The 19,966-nt window shown below is 37.8% G+C and overlaps 1 long non-coding RNA gene across 1 annotated transcript; it reads left to right on the plus strand.

The window, feature by feature from the left end:
* The first annotated feature begins 938 nt into the window (after positions 1-938).
* On the plus strand, positions 939-5,023 carry LOC126161314 (uncharacterized). The gene is made up of 3 exons (XR_007534892.1): positions 939-1,151; positions 1,319-1,494; positions 4,959-5,023. It is a non-coding gene; the product is annotated as an uncharacterized LOC126161314 (long non-coding RNA).
* Positions 5,024-19,966: the final 14,943 nt, after the last annotated feature.

Consider the following 19,966-nt stretch of genomic DNA (forward strand, 5'->3'; position numbering starts at 1 on the left):
ACATGATTGTTCGAGCAACATCGATACTGTAGTGAGTGCTTTGGCATATCGGGAAACTTTAGCCTATTCGAAGGCGAATTTCATTTGCGCAGTCTGCCCTTCCGAATTCTTAAAAATTAATGTACACATGAGCTCAATAGCCAAAGCTTCATCTGTAGGCTAAATGTGAAATGATCCCTACATACCCTGTTAAATAACATAAAAATTTTAATCTCAGCAGCAGTAGTTTAATCTGTGAATATAATATGACACTGATTTCTTGACGGATGAATAGGGGGAAAAACCTCGTCTTACAATCGGGTAAATTCGCTAGTTTCTTACCCCATTTTAGATGTACTGACTATAATAATCCTTCTTGGTGTATGATTCAGTGACCATTATAGTTTTTAGCTGCCTGGATTTTATCTCATCTTTAACTATCTGCATAAAGCTACTGTCTCACAAATTTTCAACCATGATGATGTGGCTACAGGCCTTGGAACTGAGAATTCTCCTTTTAACATCATTTTCCTGTGAATCGACAGACTGATAAGCAAGGAGTTTAGTCCTCTTAAACAAATAACCGCCACCACTCTGGCGGGTCTTGTAGATAAAAGAATAAAACAAGTGGTGAATATCTTAAGTAATGGTTCAGCATGGCAGTGGCAGAGCCTTTAGTTTGTTGGGAGGATGATTGTAAATCAGGCCTTTTCTTAATGTTGGAAAGGGACCTAGGAAAGAAGGGTGAAATGAAGATGGAAATAAAATTTTTGGAAAGTAACCAGGGGGTGGCTAGGTTAGTGTGGGAGCGGGCCATGGTTGGATGGAGTATGAACTGGAAGACACTGATTCACTTCTTATTACAGAAAAAAAGAATAAATATTGCTTAGACATTATTCTTATATGTGCAGGAGCCATGTATATTTATGTTTACTACTTACCAGGAGGCAAAGATGTATGTGAAATCAACTTAGATACCAGTTCGAAGGCGGAAGAGGAGGAAGCGTTTCCCAGCAGCTATAATTGAAGATGACTTGAACTCCAGTTTTTATTTGTTCAATGCTTTGAATGCTGACAGTATAAAGTAGTTCAAAGCAGACCAGAAATGTAATCCAAAAAAGAAAAGGAAGCCTAAAAAGTTGCAGAATAGTGTCCATTTTGATACAACTACTGTAAGTACCTTGTTTATATTGTGTTGACCTAATTCCAGTATCTCATTTTGTAGGCTAAACTAATTCATTCACCCTGCATACAATTATAGTAGAATTTGTAAATATATCAGGAAAGTTGAATGTTCATTTTGACTGTACAATGCAGTTACAGAATAAAGTTTCCCCAGGTAGATTTGAAAGCAGAGAAAGAGAACAGGAAAAAGAGTAAAATGGAGGGAACTATGAGGAAAGAGGGTGTTGCTGCAGCAAAAAAGTACAAATTTTTCCAGCCAGAAGTAAAGGTCTTCAGCGATGTCACACACAGCCCAAACACAACATTTGATAGGTTACTTCACAGTTCCAGGTAGTTTCAATGAAATTAAATAATAATTACATCATTGTTAACTTAGTTTTCATGTACATGTTACTTTTGTGCTGCATTTACAAACTAAATTCTTAATGCATTATTTGTAATGATCTGTCTTAAAATACACAGGTATAATACAGTCAATGAAACATTCATTTGAAAGTGCAGATTCCGTTTCATTAACTCTCTAATTGAGACTGTTAGGGGAATTTCATATTAATTAAAATGAAAGTAATTTGAGAAGAAAACAGTACAGTATAATAGGTTACTATTATTCATGCATGAAAAATGCTTAACCCTCTGCCAGGCACTATTCTGGAACTCCTGTGTTCGGGGACAAGGAGCTTGAAGGACAAAGGTTTTGAAATTGGCTATATATCTCATATTTTCAACTTTAGTAACCTAAATGTAACTAGTGGCTTTCGTGGGAATGTGTCGAAGCAGAACATGAGGCTAAAAAAAAAAAAAAACTTTTATTAAAAACAAAAGAATAAAATATAAATGACTGAAATTTTAAATCCACTACCGAACAGTTACAGTTTTCAGCACATAAATTTTAGTAAACAGTAAATTTATGTAAAAACGTCCCGTTTCAAGGCACTATTTTGGTGCTGGTGCCTTTCCCACTCACTGAGGATTACTGGAAGATATACATTGGGGGGGGGGGGGGGGGGGCAGAGTAGCAAAGTTGGCAGACCATGTTTGCATGGAATAAACAGATTGCATTGTGGCAGTTTTTACATTTGTAGTTTGACATTCTTTTGCGACACATTTCTATAGTGCAAGTGATGCATCTACGTTTTTTAGTATGTGAGAGAGGTGGTGACTTCTCTCTGTCTTTTGTGGGGATTAATCTTTTGAGTTGCCTTTGCAAGCTGGAGTTCATTCCAATCTTCTTCTTACTACTTCTGCATAGCTCTCTAAGAACAATTTTGATGTTCCATCAGTTTTAGGTACACTCCTCTATGTAGTTTCTTCAGTTGATTTCCAAGGAAAGTAACTTGGAAGTTGATACCACCCACATTCAGCAGGATGTGAAAAAAATAATCATTGGCCAGTACTTTGTTTCTCTGCTCACACTGTTAAGTAGCATGCATATGATCTGTGGTATCAACATCTTTTGTTGAATTGTAGTGTGTGACTGTATTTGGTTTATTGTTCTCTCCAGATTAAGGATCAGTGACATTGTCATTGTGAAACAAAGATATAAGAATCACATTGTTGTTCTGGTGTGGTATGTAGGAAACCAAAACCTTCCCATCATTAATGCCAAACATTCTGCAGTATTGTTTCTTTGTTTTACATCAACAAAATCTGATGGCAATTGTCTTCTATTTTTTGTGACAGGTTCAAATAGCCAGTGAGGTCAAAAATCAGAAAATCAACTATCAGCAGTGATATTTCGACTGCAACCAAATACAGATTTAGTCATTCTCTTGACAACTTCATTTGGTTTGTTGCTGACAGAAAGGACCTGCAGGCTGTAGTGCAACATAGATCTCCATGTTTACAGTGTGTATCATTTTAGCCGCAACAAGAGCAAAAAGTTTTATTCAATATTTGTTTGGTTTTGAGAGTATGTACTGCTGAAAAACACATCTTCCACGAAAACCAGGAAGCATAGGACAATAGCTCTTCTGATAATTTTCCACAAATGTTTCAAAAAGTCACAAATAAGAGCTAGACAGCCAAATTCTTTTCGTTGGTCTCTGATAGTTCAGTCATCAAAATGAAATCAAGGTAACAGTCGTAAACTGTCTGACTTTTATCAAGAGACCATTATTCAGCGCAAAGACCTTCGGTCCCCAAAGTTCCTCCAGGCTTTGACAATTCCCTAGGTGCAACAAACCAATAAATGCTTTTAGTTCAATTACATCTGTGGAACTGATTTTCTCTCTCTCTCTCTCTCTCTCTCTCTCTCTCTCTCTCTCTAGAAACAACCAGTGATAGTGTCAGTGTATTGATTTGCATATTTTTATTCCCGTATTCAACTGCACTTTTAGTGTTCTTAGCATTTGCTATGACTCCAGGGAGGTGAGTGGTGGTGATGTCTGATTCCATATGATGTGCCTTCCCGGGTGGCTTTTTGGCTGCCATGGTCTTCTTATTTCTTCCCAAATTAAGTTCATTTTATTCTCTCTTTCTTTTTCATTGTCAGCAGTATCCTCACCATCCTGCTCTGTTACAGAATTGCATTCACATTCTTCCACCTCGTCTTCTGAATAAATGTCTCCTCACCAAGATCCTCAGATAGCATGGGGTCTTCATTGTCATCACACTTCAGCAAATCCTGTATTCCTTCAAGGTGATGTGGATTAGACAAGTCGTAATAATTATGAGCCTTGTCTGTGGAAAATATGTAGTGTAAAAGAGAGACAACAAGTATAACAACATTATTCAGGCACAATGTGCCTGAAAGGCTTAGCTCACTGTACTCTACATTTTCACAAGCAATTCACATTACTCATCCATCAAGCGAGTAAAACAACAACTCTGGTTGAAAAGAACCAAAACTACACACCTCTGTAAGTGAGATGTATTCGAGCGCACTGAGCTCGAGAGGCCATTTTCTGCTCTCCCCGAAGGTTGTGGAAAAGCTAGTGGAGCGTTGTAAACAGCACCTCAAGATAAGAAGGTACCAATGGCGGGGAAATCCCATGCCGACTATTTGGGGAGAGGGGAACAAAAACATTTCAGCTGCGCCTATCAGGCCGATTGCACTCGATGAAGGGTTAAGAGAAATAATATAGTTCGAAAAACAGCCTGAAATTGAAATACATCATTGACAAAAATGTAAATTGAAAGTGGAGAGAGGGGGGGGGGGGGAGAAAGGAAAGGGGGGGGGGGGGAGTGGAGTGACACTGCTGTCAGCTGCATTAGGACATTACGCAGAATCGGCTGAGACAACTGAAAATGGGTACTTGACTGGGATTTGAAGCCAGGATCTCTTGCTTACTAGGCATGTGTGGTAACCACTGCGCCATCTGGGACACAGTGTTATTGCAGCTGCACAGACTATCTCAGCTTGCCTCACGGCCGGTCCACACTCCCATCAAGCACCACCTATCCGCAGCCACTGTCCATTTCCTCCCTATGCCCTCTTCTGATTGTGAGTTTGCCAGGAGGTCGGATGTATTTGTGCATTCTCACTGAAGGAGGTGGATTCACTGCCCAGCTAGGTGTAGCAAATTATGAATGTGTGGTGACTGTTTCTTTGGACATGTCAGAACAGACACCACACATTCATACATTGACCACAAGTAAGTACTCTGGTGTAGCCTACAAATAGTGAAGATTCATGTGAATCATAGATCTCTACACGAATAAAGCACAGTGAGATGTTTTTAAAAGTGCAGAAGAAAAGTGTGAATATGATATGTTATGATGTAAGCCTCTTGGACATAAAATTTCTTTTGTCGTCCTAGCTTCATCCTTTCTAAATTCTGTGTTCATGTTTACAGGAAACCATTGGTCGACAAAAATTCGTTGAGTGGTGTGAAACATCAGGTTGAACACAATGACTCAGGTGAGATCCAAAGTTAAAATATATGTATATGTGCTTTCTTTCTTGTAGCTCAAGTGTTATCCTAACAAGAATTAATGCTGCCCATAATATTTTGGATTTGTAAGGGGGGGGAGACGAAATTGTTTATCACTACTTTCTGCTGCTTCCGAAGAATATACTGAGAGAGATTCAGATTTCATCTACAACAACTCATAATGTGGATGTAGTGTTTCAAACTTGGGGTAGACGAATCTTTAAGACATAATTGGAGGCATAGATGATGCATTCAACTTTGTGTATGAAATGTGAAGAATAGAACCTGAATTTTTATTAATTTGCATATGCACATGAAAAATGTAACTGTTCCTGGATTTTTTACCAGTGTTAATTTTTCATTTTATTGTTGTGTATTAATATATTGCTTGTCTTACGTATTAGTGCTTTTTTACCGTACTACTTACACCTTGTCCTCCGTTCGCCGCTCCTAGAAAAATTACACTTTATTAACAACACTTGAATTTTCACACCACAAAAGGGAGTTGATAGTTTCCTTCTTCCATCTACATAATTAATGAGCTTTCGTTGGCGTCTTCTGTCATATCCTGTAAGCATTAAAATGCATAAAATCAAAATTATTAGACAACTCATTGGCATGTGTTGTCTCAAGGAATCTCATTAATGGGTACCAGTAACACTGGATTTTAGTAATAAATTTATACGTGCCATTTCCGCATAATTGTTTTCAACTTTCCTACCAAATGCTGACTTTTTACTCCATTTAATTTCTTTATTTCATTTTCCATAGTGCAGCCACTTCAAATGCAGCTGATTGCAAAAGTTTTTCTTCAAGATTCTAACAACTTGTTGCGGTTTTTTTTAGTCAGCATGCTTTGCATTATGAAGAATTCCATATCCTTCATATTTTTCGATAACCATTGTGATGGTACCCACACACGAAATACTTTCGATCGTTATTTTATAGGTGAAAGGTGTAAAGGAAATGAAGTGCCAAGCATACAATTGCAACCTTTTATGAAAGTGAGTACGTTGCTCAGATTTTTGTCAAAGATCTTTGATAAAAGAAATCTTTTATAAAAGCACACATAGAATTGACTTTCAAAGATTTGACCAACAAGCATTTATAAAAAAAACTTTGTCAAAGATCTTTCATGGTATAATATGAGCCTTAATGAGAGGGTTTATGTGGATTGAAGCTGTTGATGTTATGAATAACATTTTCAGGCTGTGAAATCTGCTTTAAGTACATGATGCGCTAAATGCTATCATTGTACCTTCAATCAAAAATGCTATGGTGTACATCCATAGCAACTTTGACTTCCTTGTTGGCACCGTTAAAGAATTTGAATCCATCAGCTTGCCTTCACAGAAATTGATTGGAATGTTAATTGCAAGCTCATTGATGTTAGAAGTGATATTAGGCAGAGGGTAGTAATTAAGTTTGACACTGTCTGCAAGAAATCCAGGCCATTCAACTTTTGATACTGTGCAGTAACGTCAGTGGGGGAGAAGTAGGTGCTGTAGTGGACATCTCTCGAGGAATATTTAATCTCCAAAAATTATTACCATCATCATCTTGTGATGATTTTCAAAAGTTTGCAGGTATGACAGTGTCAAAAATTTAGTTGCTAAGACACACAGCAAGTTTTTTAAATGAAGAAACCTGCCAAATTTGTAGTATAGCTAGCCACACAAGTGCAGAAGTGTACTCTCTTACCCTAGCCAAAGCAGACAGTACATGAGCAACACTGCAGATCCACATCCTTGGTTGATGGCATGTAAGTAAACAGACAACTCGGTACAGTACTACTGTGATGTGTAACGTGAATTTTAGTTTCCATTGATAATTTTTCTTACACAATTGCTCAGGTACTATTTGCTCAAGTTTGCAACTCACTTAATATCCCTAATGACCAACTGTTGCCTTTGCAGTATTGCAAGTGTTAACCATGGCAGTAAAGCTACCCCCTGCCACCCATATGCTTGCTAATAGCATCTGTCTTTGTGCAGGTTGCAGATTTCCCAGCAATGTGAAATCCAATTAATGTTCTCAACTTTGTAAAGGTGAAATATGAAGACATTCATTCAAATGATCTCAGTATTTTGTTAGAAATTGTGAAAACATGAGAAGAAACTGGAGGTAACTCTGAATCTGTGAAATGTGGCTCGAACAAAGGAAAACATGTAAAGTAATAGATTTGAGTAACAAAGAAGAGATTTTAAATTATTTGATTACATGAAGGAGAGAGAAAAAGCCTAAAGTTAAGCAGTGTGCAGTCAGTTTCGTTTCGAAAAATTGGAACATGTATAAACCTAGGAGGCTTTACATCAAGCACGAAATATGTGCCAAAATGAAGCTTGAAAAAGTGTGAAAGGAGAAAAATTCGGAAGGTTTACAACTGTTAATGAGCATCAGTGTACCATTACTGAGGGAGATTACTGATTTCCAGTTTTCTTTGACCCGGTTAAACAGATACAAGAAATTACACTGAAAAGGAAGTCAGAAAATTATGAACTTTCCTTAAAGTAAACATGTAGAGGAGATAGCTAATAGTATAGAGCAATTCGTAATTGATGTGAAGACAAAGCTTCTTGCTGTTCATAAAACTAATTAGTCAGGTTTTGTTCAAGAACGGCGTGCAAACTACTTTATTTTGAGCAAAAAACAGTCAGTTGCTTGTGCAATCAATGCTTACTATGACATGTTTCATTACTCTCATCTCACTTTTCCAGATTTTACTATGTCGATTACAAGATTTTTGTCCCTAAACACTACTTGTTTTAAATTTTGGTCCTAATGTGCCTTGATGTGAAGAGAGATATAAAACTGTGTAATCCACTCATGCTTACCACAGGCACTGGCTGTTTAATGGCAAATATCGTGTAATTGTGGTAAAATCTGGAAAAAAGGGAGAGAATAATTTGATCAATATTACGTCTGAAACGCCTTCTTCCCATTTTCAGAAAACAATGCATTGCTTTTATTGGAGTTTTGACCTGGACATGACATCTCCATCTTTTGGATGATGATGATGATGATGAAAAGACTGTTAATATAATTTGGATTCCACCCAGAACTAATAGTGCGGTTCAGCCTCTCCATAAAGTAGTTGTTTGACAGAAGAAAGCAGTTTCTAGAAAATTGTTGGACAACATAAATTCCAATAGCTCTTTGTACTTTCAGGTTTACCATTGGAACAGTATTGTTAAACTTCTGTCATTTGTGCATTGTCACTTTGCGTCAGCACATTTTGTTACGAGGGTTTCACAGAAAGTAATGTACCACATTTTTTCCTTCAACATATCTTTATTGAATATAATGAGAATTATAATCACAAAAGAATGGTGTTTAAGCCACATACCATATTTTTCCACATAATTTCAATCCGATTCTATGGCCTTCTTCCACTGTGAAACAAGGGCGTTTATGCCTCTTCAGTACCAGTCCTTGTCCTAGTGGCAGAGCCAGTGCTTCACTGTATGAATCACAGCCTCATCATCCTCAAAATGTCTTCCACGAATAGCATCGTTTAATGGCCCAAACAAGTGGAAGTCTGAGGGGGCTAGGTCAGGGCTGTAGGTTGGGTGGGGTAGCACTGTTCAACCCTGTTTTGCAATGTGTTCAGCTGTCCTCAGACTTGTGTGGGGCTGAGTATTATCGTGTTGCTGCAAAACATCTCCTGGGTTGCTGTGGTGCCAAAGTCACTGGAAGTGAGTCTTTGAGTTTTGTTAATGTGTTGACATATGCTTATGAATTAATGGTACCAACTCTTGGCATCACATCAATGAGAATCACACCTTCACTGTCTCAGAACACAGTGATTATGACCTTGCTGGTGGAAGCAGTTGCTTTGAATTTTTCTTCTGTGGGGAGTGGGAATGGCGCCATTCCAGCAACTGCCCCCCCCCCCCCCTCCCCCCTGGACTCAGAATGATGAACCCAGGTTTCTTCACCTGTCACAGTCCGGGACAAAGATGCCTCACCTCAGCTTCAAAATGTTGCGTCAAATCAAGACTAATGTTTTTCTGTGCAATTTGATCCACTGCTAGACGCCACGGGACCCATTTTGCACACACTTCTGGATATCTGAGTGTTTGGATAATTGCATCCACACTTTGTTTGCTGATCGACAGATGCAGCACCAACTGCCGAGTCATAATGCGTCAGTCTTCGCGAATGACATCAGCAGCTCAGTGCAACATGTCTGGTGTGACAGCCATGGGTGGTTACCTAGACCGCCTTCTGATGACCTCACCCTCTGTGGCCAACAGCTAATTGTACTTCTGTTGACAGCATATGCTTTGTAGACTTTGAACAAGTGTTTGTGAATATTCCCCACAGTTTTTCTTTGCAGTGAGAAATTAAATGACAGTACGTTGTTTGTAATGTACAAACTGTCCTGCAGCTTCGCTATCTCTCGGAAGTGATGGAAACTTGGCATGCTTACCCAAGAGATTTCAAATAATACATACGTAATGTTTCACATTCAGAGCATTGTTTTTGTATGAGAAAAAAATGTGGTGCATTACTTTCTGGGCAACTCTCATAATTTGGACATGTACACCTGGTATGCAGCACAATGTACAGAACATGGTCATGACTGTTTCTTACTCCATCCCAATTCTGTCTAAATAAAATTAGTAAGCACTGAATTTTGTTTTGTGACATTTGCCTGGTGTAAGGAAGATATTGATTTTTGTCATCCAGTGCACACATTCTATTTTTGTGACAACCACAGGGAATAAACAAGGAAATGTTTCATTGTTTCTGAAATATACATTATTCAAAAATTATCATAAGAACTGTGCTTCAGGAATTATTATTAAAAATGTTTAATGTCAACAAATTAGTCTCAAATGATGGAAGCATATTTAGTATAACCTCATAAACTGCATTGATTTTCTTTCCTCTGCTAGTCACTTATGCAATACTTACATTTGCAGCAGCTTAGCTGACAGTATGATCTGCAAGTTATTCCAAACGTTAATGATGTGAGAGACAATGGTGTGGCGTAAGTGCTTAAAATTTGTGTGCGCGCAGTTTAGACTTCATACTACATGGTCCTACATTCTTGTAATGGCCACAACTGCTTGTTTTTCGATTCCCATCTAGGCAGAAGGGCTGTACAAATTACTACTTCAAGCAGTTTTTCACGTGACAAATACTTTTTTAAATACTTGCAATGTGCCTTAGCAACTAAAATTTGGACAGTGAATTTCTTTGGCAAAATCTTTCTGTAGGCAAAATTTTAGGGTAGATTTTTGACATATCAGATTGGAGCAATCCCACATTAGTAAGTTCACGAAAGATGGACATTTTAGTAAAAAAAGGAGACCAAAGAAATTTTTCAGTAATGCAGGATGGACTTCCAAAATAAAAATTAATGTAAAATTACCATCTTTGTGCACATTCCTTGTTTCTGGTTAATTAACATTGCATATTATGACAGTATAGTAGGCTATGGTGTAATTTGAAAGTTGATTTCAATTTAAATTGTCTTATGTTCAATTTTTAATACAATATTTTTGGAGTCATGTTTTACTGTTAGTTATTTTTACTGCTTCATATTAAGAAATTATATAATTTAATTTGTTGTAAAAACAGTAGTCTGTATTTTGAGCAATATATTTGATTAATTTATTTATTTGCTTTTCAGTGCTACTTTCACCTTGGCATTGTCTACCAATAGACAAAGGAAGTAACAGAACACGCTCTCCAATTTTGATTTCACCTGTTTTCCCAGCAGTTTCAGTTCGTAATAAACGAAGGAACAACAATAATGATCTGAAGAGAGATGGCAGAAATATGTTGACACAGGAGTTAAGGAATAGTATTGAAAATATTGAGAAATCTTCCCAACACCACTCTTCCATTTTGGCTGCCTCTGATTCCACCTTTTCACCTTTACCGCTTCTGTGTGATGCAGATGACACTGATGGATCCAATGTGGTCAGATTTCTTGAATCACGTGGACATATTTTTGAATGTTTTTGTAACTAAATTGTAGAACAGTGTAAATGTGAGGATAGTCCCTTCTCCCAGATTGCAAAAATGAATAGAAATAGTATTGAAAATGAGAACATTGATTACAAAATTACACATCAAGATTCTTCTGGAAATATTTCAGGAACGAGAATGAGATCGAGGAGAACTACGGCAAGTGAAAATGAAGGGCCTAATAATACTGATAACTCATTTAATCCTGATGAAAGCTATTCATCAATCAAAATAAAACATAAAAGGAATAAGAAAACAAAGAATGGACGTGACAAAGTTGATAACACTCGAAGTTCTGATGATTTCCTTTCGCCAATTTTCACAAGATCTAAGAGAACTAGTGAGAGTCAGGGTGTAAGTGAGAAAGCTATTGGAGTTCAGGAATTTATAAGTGTTCATGATTCTAATAAAAGGTCTGGTAGTGACAGTGTGTATAATATAGGTAAAAGCAATTGTCGAAGGCATACCTTCGTCAGTCAGAATTAAACATAAGAGAATTGAGAACAGATATCAAACATGTTCTAGTCATCAACATCGTGAGAGTTACTTGGTGCCACTAGTTAGCGGTTCCCAGCACAATGAAAGTGGAAGCAATGGTGACAGCACAACTTGGGATAGACCAGAGTTTGGCCAACTTCAATTTGCAATGACTTGTGAAAGTCCTGACATGTTCTCTTCTGTGGATGAGATTGAAACTGATATGGTTGCATTTCAATGAGGAACTGTAGTTCAAAAGAACCATTTGAACTTCCATGACGAAAGTGCCTCAAGTAGAAATTTGTCTTCAGACTCTGTTATTACAAACAATTCTCATGAGTACCATAGGTCACTCATGTCAAGTGTTGCACATTCATTTAATTTACATGTAAGAAAAGCAGAGTTCAGCCACTCAGTATCTTCAGTGGAAATCAAAGGTAACAGTGACGTGGATAGGAAGTCAATAGGTAACATCATTAACTTATCTTCACAGGTTAGCAATACACTTAACCTCACCAGACCAGTACATGCAGGACTATCAGATTCAATAATTACTTCAGTACAGAGTTCAGACTGTGATAATGTAGTAAATGAAGTGTGTGCTAATAGAAGTAAGTCATTAGAGGCAGAATTTGACAATGGTGGCTATTTTAGAGCTACTACTGCAATTAAAAATTTAATGCCAGTTGATCCTGAAGTAAATCGGTGCAGCAGAATAACTTGGAAGTCTGCTCGTAGTTCTTAAAGTGCTGCAGTGTTATCGTCCGCTTCACACATTGAGACATGCATACCTTCACACAAAGATACGTGTACAACTAACATGTTGTCACAGGCAACTTATCAAGAAGAAGAATCAGAGAATTTGTCTGATATTTTATATCGAGCTGCTGACAGCCACGAATTGAGCTATTGTAAAGGTTCGTTCAGAGTAACATTGTAAAGACATGTAGTCATGTTTTGTGTACCCCTCAACTGAAATTGAAAATACTATACTTCCTCATAAGCCTGTCTTCAGAAGTTTTTTGATTTGTCACATAAATGTTTGTATTTCTAAATTTTCCCAAGTGTTTGTAGTGATCGTTGAAATAAGATTGCCATAGTCAAGCTGCTGAAAGAGCGTCCCTCGCATTTCACACACATGGAGCGCATTGTTAATTTCTCTCAAGCCCAGGAAAGTAGGTTGTTACCTTAAATATTCAGTCTCATAAACCTATGTGTAATATACAGTGATATTCTGAGAAAGAAAGATAGTGTTGGCCCTCTTACACCTTTGTTGAAAGTTGTCAAATGAGTAGTTGAAGCTCTGAAAATTAGAATGAACTCTATGAAGAAAATAATGAGGGAGAAATGTGCTGGAGAAGTACTGCCACTCTTTCTACTCCAGGAAAAATCAGAGTATGTGCTGCCAGAAGGCAGAACTCGGGAATTTTCAAGAGAATGGTCTTCGGCAACACATGTAGAACTGTTAAACACGGAAAGAATCTCTCACCCGGAAGAAGCTCCTGGTCTTAACATGAGATAGTCAGTTGTTTTTCTGAGGAAAAACCAAGCCTTGAGTGATACTAAAGAAGATAGGGATTTGATGGAAAACATTTTGTGGAAGAAGAATTCTGCGTGGATGGAAGGATATCATTGCCAGAATATGCTGCATTCTGAGGGAAGTATCCAAATGCAAATGTTAATAAATCGTATGGTTGGATGAAGCATGAGTAACCCGTGATCATTCCAGGCTGACTGCAAGGATTGATGACACTGCATGAGAAACAATCAAAGCATCAGTTGCAAAAGGCAGTTGGCCGACTCGACTGGAACAATCAGTGGGTTTATTCTAAATGCTTCGTTGTTTACATTAAAGAATCTGAGGATTTTAGAGGAAAAATGGTGACAATGAATTTTAAAGTGTGTTTCATACACCCTTTGCTGCCAAACAAAGAAAATAACTGCACTATAAGATCAGATTGTGGACCATAACACTCCTCTCAGTTAAATGAAGAACCTACATGCAGAAGCAGGAAGAATGTCATATTGGATTGGCTAGAAAACAACAATATAGATTTATTTGATAGGGAAATGGAAGAGTCAGAAATGCTGGAAATAATGAGGGCATATGTCATATAATCTCTTACGTCATTGACAAAATTGCAGAAGAAAATGGTCGTAGTGTGTTGTCTTCTACAATATCATTGACATTTCAGTGCAATGGAAGTCGTGTGGACTCAATTGAAATTGGGTTCTCTCTCCCGACAGAAATAAAAGTTTTAAAGTAAGACATTGGGCAATATTACTCCCACAACACAGAACAGTGTGGTCATACACTCTTAGCACATCTTAGAAAAGATTATATCAGCAGAAGCAGGAGGGAAGATAGTGATTGTGACATAGGAAATGTGGCTAACGAATACGCTCTCATTGACTTTGAAATAAATTTGCTGAGTGCGAATAACTTACTTGCAGCTGTGTTAGGTATAGATGTTCTACTATTTTCATATGTCACCAATAGGTAGTGCATCTGTACCTAACACAGCTGAAGCCAAGTTATTCGTGTTTGGCGAATTTATTTCAAAGTAATTTTGGATGACTTTCTATTGTCTGCAGTACCTGTTCATCCAGACATGCAAGTAAATCACATTAAAGACTGTGGTTCTCTATCCTCTTCCTTGTGATAACAAGTAAGAGATTAACCAGTGCATTAAAATATGTACTTAAATAGTGAAAATATTGTAGTCTTCCTCTCAACATACATTTCCAAACGTTAAATTCTTCTTAATTACAGAGAAAGGGTGTTTCATTTCTCCAAGGTTGTCAGTGGTTTTCCGTGCTTCAGTAGTACGGCACTGCAACAGCTCTACAATTTACATTCATAATCGGGTGATAGACATGGCATAATAGCAGCATTGGCAACATAGCTGCCGGCTGTTGTGGACGTCCTTTTGGCAGCTCTAGTATAAGTGCTTGACTTGTTTTAGTTTATATATGTCCCTACATTTTATGATGAAGTATTACCAGTTTTATTTATGGTCTTGTTAGTAAGCAGTGTCTTCCAGAACACCCCTTTCATACACAACACACATAGGCATGTGTTTTATATTTGTCAGAAATTCTTGAATTTGTCATTGTGGTTGGGTCATTCTGTGCTTAGTGTTGATTGATGTTGACCCTTGACACTTTTGCAAATCCAATTTCAGAAATTACTCTAACTCTTATTAGTCATGGCCAATTTTGTGTACTGATTTACCAGTTGCATAACAACAATAGAGTACAGTATTTAATATATTAGTTGACTAGTCTGTCATTCATACAATCTTTCTGCAGGGCAAAATTTGGCCCACAGCACGAGTCTGTACTGTGGAAAAAATGCAGAACTGTCATATCGTAATCCCAGCAGGAGGTCCAGTCTGTGCAGGAGGCTTTCACATGTGGTAATTCCAGAAAGGTGGACACGAGGAAGTAATAATTCAAATGGATCATTGCCAGCATCTGATAAAGGATCTGTCCCCCTTTCAGGTATGTCTGCCAGTTTTGATATTTGAGCAAGTGTACACAACTTTGTGTGCAAAGTGATATTAACCTGTGGGTTTGTGTTTTACATTTTTCCCAAATAATGGATTTTATCGTCTCTGTAATAATAGAGGAAGATGAAGATGAACTGGCTCCTGAAGTTGTGACTCAAGGACTAGTTTCTGCAAGGGACATGGCACTGGACAGGTGTAACCAGCCGAACCCCTTAATTTTTGAGAAGGCCTTTCCACCCAGGTATGACACCCTTCCTCATTTAATGCATTTGTAAATGAGTCACATTATTTTGATTTAATTTGACAGTTAAAAAAATTTAAGGCACCATACATACTTTGCAAGTAGTGAGCATTAATGACGTTTGCAGTAACTTTTCTGTGTACACTATAGTGTGACATAGCTGTTAGTATCAAAAAGTTAGTAGACATACAGAAAGACAATATCCTACATTGAACTGACTGGTCTACAGCCTGCTTCAAATAATATGGCACTTCCATGCATAGAGGCGGGGCGATAAGAAGGCGTTGGGGGGATGAGGTTCGTACATGCACTGCGGCACAGAGATGTAGACGAAGTCTGTGTTGCTGAACTGTGTTAATGTGGACAACAATCAGGTTCATTTGCATTCGGTACATTGTATTCTACGTTCAAATCTATGAGGGAATAATGCATTTTAAAACAGATTTCGATCATTCGTCTACATGAGAGAAATCTTACTTCTGAGTCTTGAGGTTGTATCCACTGCTTCACAACAATTAGTCTGTGTGACATCAGAAGGCGAGAACAGCTGATACAGTTTTGTGAAGATGTCGAGCAATTTTTCTCAAAAAGACGATTGTCTAATGACTTGTTGAAAATAATTGCAATAATTGCCATTTATTGCAATTTATTGCAATTTGGACTGTATTATAAGTAAAAATGTAATAAGTAACAAAATAAACTACAAACTCAAACTGAAATCATTATATTTGTTCGACAACTGCTTCTGCTCCACATAATTTTTTTCAATGGGTACGATGCGCTTATGTAGGTGTGTTTCACTGCTGTTCAGTGTAAACCACTATGTGTAAAAAAGAATCACTGGTAGCACACACTAGAGCAAAAGACTATCATAAAAATTGTCAGTATGATATCATATTTTTCGGTGTCAACAGGTATTATGAGTTTAAACTAACTTGTTCATTACAGTGGGAGAATGCATTTATGATCCATTGAACAAGCTAACAATTAGCCATCTTCTAAGAATAACTCAACGGAATGCTGACTGATAACGTCGAAAGCCACCGATATCTCAACAGGTAACCCCCCCCCCCCTTTTCATTTTTAGGCATTTTCCAATTTGTGCTATGAAAATGGCAGGGGTTTACATGTCAAAATACTGGGGTGTTTGATGAATTTATCCACCCGCATTCTCACAAGTGATACTGTATGCTAGGAAAAGCTTAACTTTTCCTTGGGCAAAGTGTTGAACATTATAGTTTAAATACTTCACAGGCTACTCATTCCTAATCAATGAAAGCTAGGAAGTTCTCATGTGCAGTGTATGCAGTTAATATGTTGACAAAGTTTTTAAACCATGCATCTTTAAAACCAAGAAAGATCATTACTTTGCTTCAGTCTACATCGTAATACCATCTACTATGTGAGTCCATGTCCAAACCATCTGATTGTAAATTTACGATTATATGTTCAAGACATTTATCCATCTTTACCTTCCTGTGAAAGTATATTTTTGAAACTTTTCAGTGTGCCCACGATGAAGGGGATGCTGTCTATTGCTGCAAGCCTAAGCCTTTCAGTGTCTGTTATCTTATATGCCCCCCCCCCCCCCAACACACACACACACACACACACACACACACACACACACACACACACGCGGAATGATTCTGATTCACCCGTGTTCCATCAAAGTAACACACTCTAGAACTACCTCCTCCACTTGTCTCGTGCATCTCTATAATGGAAGTGCTTCGTGCTGCTTCCATGCCACTTCTTTCAATTAAAAGTTCTCTTCTTAACACCGAGCGAGTTGGTGCAGTGGCTAGCACACTGGACTCGCATTCGGGAGGACGACGGTTCGATCCCGCGTCCGGCCATCCTGATTTAGGTTTTCCGTGATTTCCCTAAATCGCTTCAGGCAGATGCTAGGATGGTTCCTGTGAAAGGGCAAGGCCGACTTCCTTCCCCATTCTTCCCTAGTCCAATGAGACCGATAACCTCGCAGTTTGGTCTCCTCCCCCAAATCAACCCAACCCAACCCTTCTCTTCTTAACATGTTTGAAATCAATGTATTTTAAAATTCTTTACATTGATGAAATGCTACATTTGAAGCCAATTTGCTCAGGCATAATTGTAACAAGTTTTTGTGATGTTGGGTATTCCCTTGTTATATGCATTTCAAACATAGAGTGCTTTAAAACATCATTGTCAAAACCATCTATTTGTGTTACAGATTTCTTGCGACTTTGATGATTTTCAGGCGACACGAAAACAAAATTTCCTGAGTTTTTTACAGCTCCATCAGTTTTGTTTACTATTCTCTGTCCAGTTCTCTTGAGTGTTGAAAATGTCCAAAGTAGAAGTATCGGTCTCAGATTCAAATTTGAAGTTATAAATGTGGGACGTAAACTACCTCGACTGCTTGTGAAGCATTTACATCTACATAATTACTCTGCAATTCACAATTAAGTGCCTGGCAGAGTGTTCATAGATTCATCTTCAAGCTGTTTCTCTACTGTTCCCCTCTCGAATAGCGCACATGAAACATGAACACTTTTATCTTTCTTTGAAAACTCTAATTTATCTTATTTTACTATGATGAACATTCCTCCTTATGTAGGTGGTCACCAACAAAGTATTTTCACACTCTGAGAGAAAGTTAGTGACTGAAATTTCATGAGAAAATCTTGCCGCAACAAAAAAGCCATTGATTTGATGATTGCCACCTCAATTCTTGTATCATATCTGTGGCAGTCTCTCCCCTATTTCACGGAAATACAAATTGAGCTGCCCTTCTTCGAACTTTTTCGATCAGTTCTATCTATGGTGGATCTCTCACCTAACAGCAATACTCCAGAAGGAGGCAGAAAAGTGTGGTGTAAGTAGTCTCTTTAGAGGACCTGTTGCATTTTCTAAGTGTTCTACCAATAAATCCTACCAATAAATTGCAGTCTTTGGTTTGCTTTCTGCACCATGCTATCGTTGTGATAGTTGCATCTTAATCTATTCGTAATCATAATCCCTAAGTGTTTACTCGAATTTACAGCCTTTAGAATTGTGTGTTTTATCCTGTAAATCTAATTTAGCAGATTTCTTTTAGTAATCATTCAGACGACTTCAGACTTTCATTATTTAGACAACTGCCACTTTTCTCACCATACAGATATGTCATTTTCTGATTTGTTTAATCTCTGATGACTTTATAAGATGGTAAATCACAGCATCATATGTGACAGTTTAAGAGGGCTAAGTTGTTTATTAGATCAGGAACAGGGAGTGCCTATCACACTTCCTTGCAAAAGCCAGATATCACTTCTGTTTTACTCCATGATTTTCTGTTGATTACATAGGTGTTGCATAGGTGTGCAATTTAATTAAAGTTGCTTCTGAGGAACTTCACGTTTATTGCCGTCACATTACATTTTCACTTGGAAATCACACTGTTTACAGATACACATCCACATCTATGCTGCTACAAGAAAGTAACATCAACATCTGAATGAATAATTCGGTCGCTCTGTGAATGAAACTGCAATGTCGCAAAATACGGCAACAGCGCAGCACGTGGGAGAGATTCTCACAGTCTAGTTTGTAACTCGCAGTTAGCCACTCGGAAAGAGAATGAATCTTATTGGCTACTAGCAGTTAACAGTGGGGGATGTGCAAGAAGGCTGAAAATACAGTGGGGATGCGCAGGAAGGCTGAAAATAGGGCCGCCTTCCAACATGATGCGAGCTATAGTGTTGTCAATATTTATGCAATTTCATAAGGGCAGAAACATTACATAGCAGACAAATGTTAGACCTTGCTATGGTTGCCTCATTGGCTAAGGTTTCGGTTCTTGTTTGTGCTTTCCAATTAATAGGTCCAAAGTTTTTTGTTTCAGTAAGTCACTGGAATATTGTTGCTTTTTGACAACATCAGTAATTATTCATAAATTCTTGACGCTTTCTAAAACTCCACTTCTTAAGTGAATTACTTGTGCAACATTTCATCACAACACAAATAACTTGATAGTTACATAGACCAATCTTGACAACAGCTGAAACTATTGTGGCATGTTTGGTGCCTAAAATTAGTATTAGTATTGCATACATAACTTTCAGATACTTCTAGAACAGAATGTAGTTAAAATGAATTTTATTATGACTATCTCAACTGAAATTGCTTCACAGGTATAAATTACATAATGTTTTCTGGAAATAATTATTTATATGTCTAATAATTAATAACGAAAGTTGCAAATTTTGACAATACAAAAACTCAGCTTCCTGTCTGTGTGTAACTGTCAATTGAATTATTGATCGCAAAATCAGAAAAAATTTCTTTACATTACGACTAAATCATAATGTTTAGTCTCACTGTAGCAGTATTATGAAAAGGAAAGTTGCTACTCACCAAATAGGGAAGACACTGAGTCGCGGGTGGCCACAACAAAAATACTGTCACAATAATAGCTCACACACCTGACTGCAGCCTCTGGCAGCATTGCAATCAACAGCTTCAGTGCATGATGGGAGTGGCAACTGGGTGGGGGTCTACATCTACATGGTTACCGTATTTACTCGAATCTAAGCCGCACTTTTTTCCGTTTTTTTTTTTAAATCCAAAAAACCGCCTGTGGCTTAGAATCAAGTGCAACGTAAGCGGAAGTTCTGAAAAATGTTGGTAGGTGCTGCCACAACTGACTTCTGCCATCAAATATATGTAGCACTACACAGGCATGCTTTGCAGGC

Source organism: Schistocerca cancellata, chromosome 2, assembly GCF_023864275.1.
Source record: "Schistocerca cancellata isolate TAMUIC-IGC-003103 chromosome 2, iqSchCanc2.1, whole genome shotgun sequence".
Taxonomy (NCBI): Eukaryota; Metazoa; Arthropoda; class Insecta; order Orthoptera; family Acrididae; genus Schistocerca; species Schistocerca cancellata.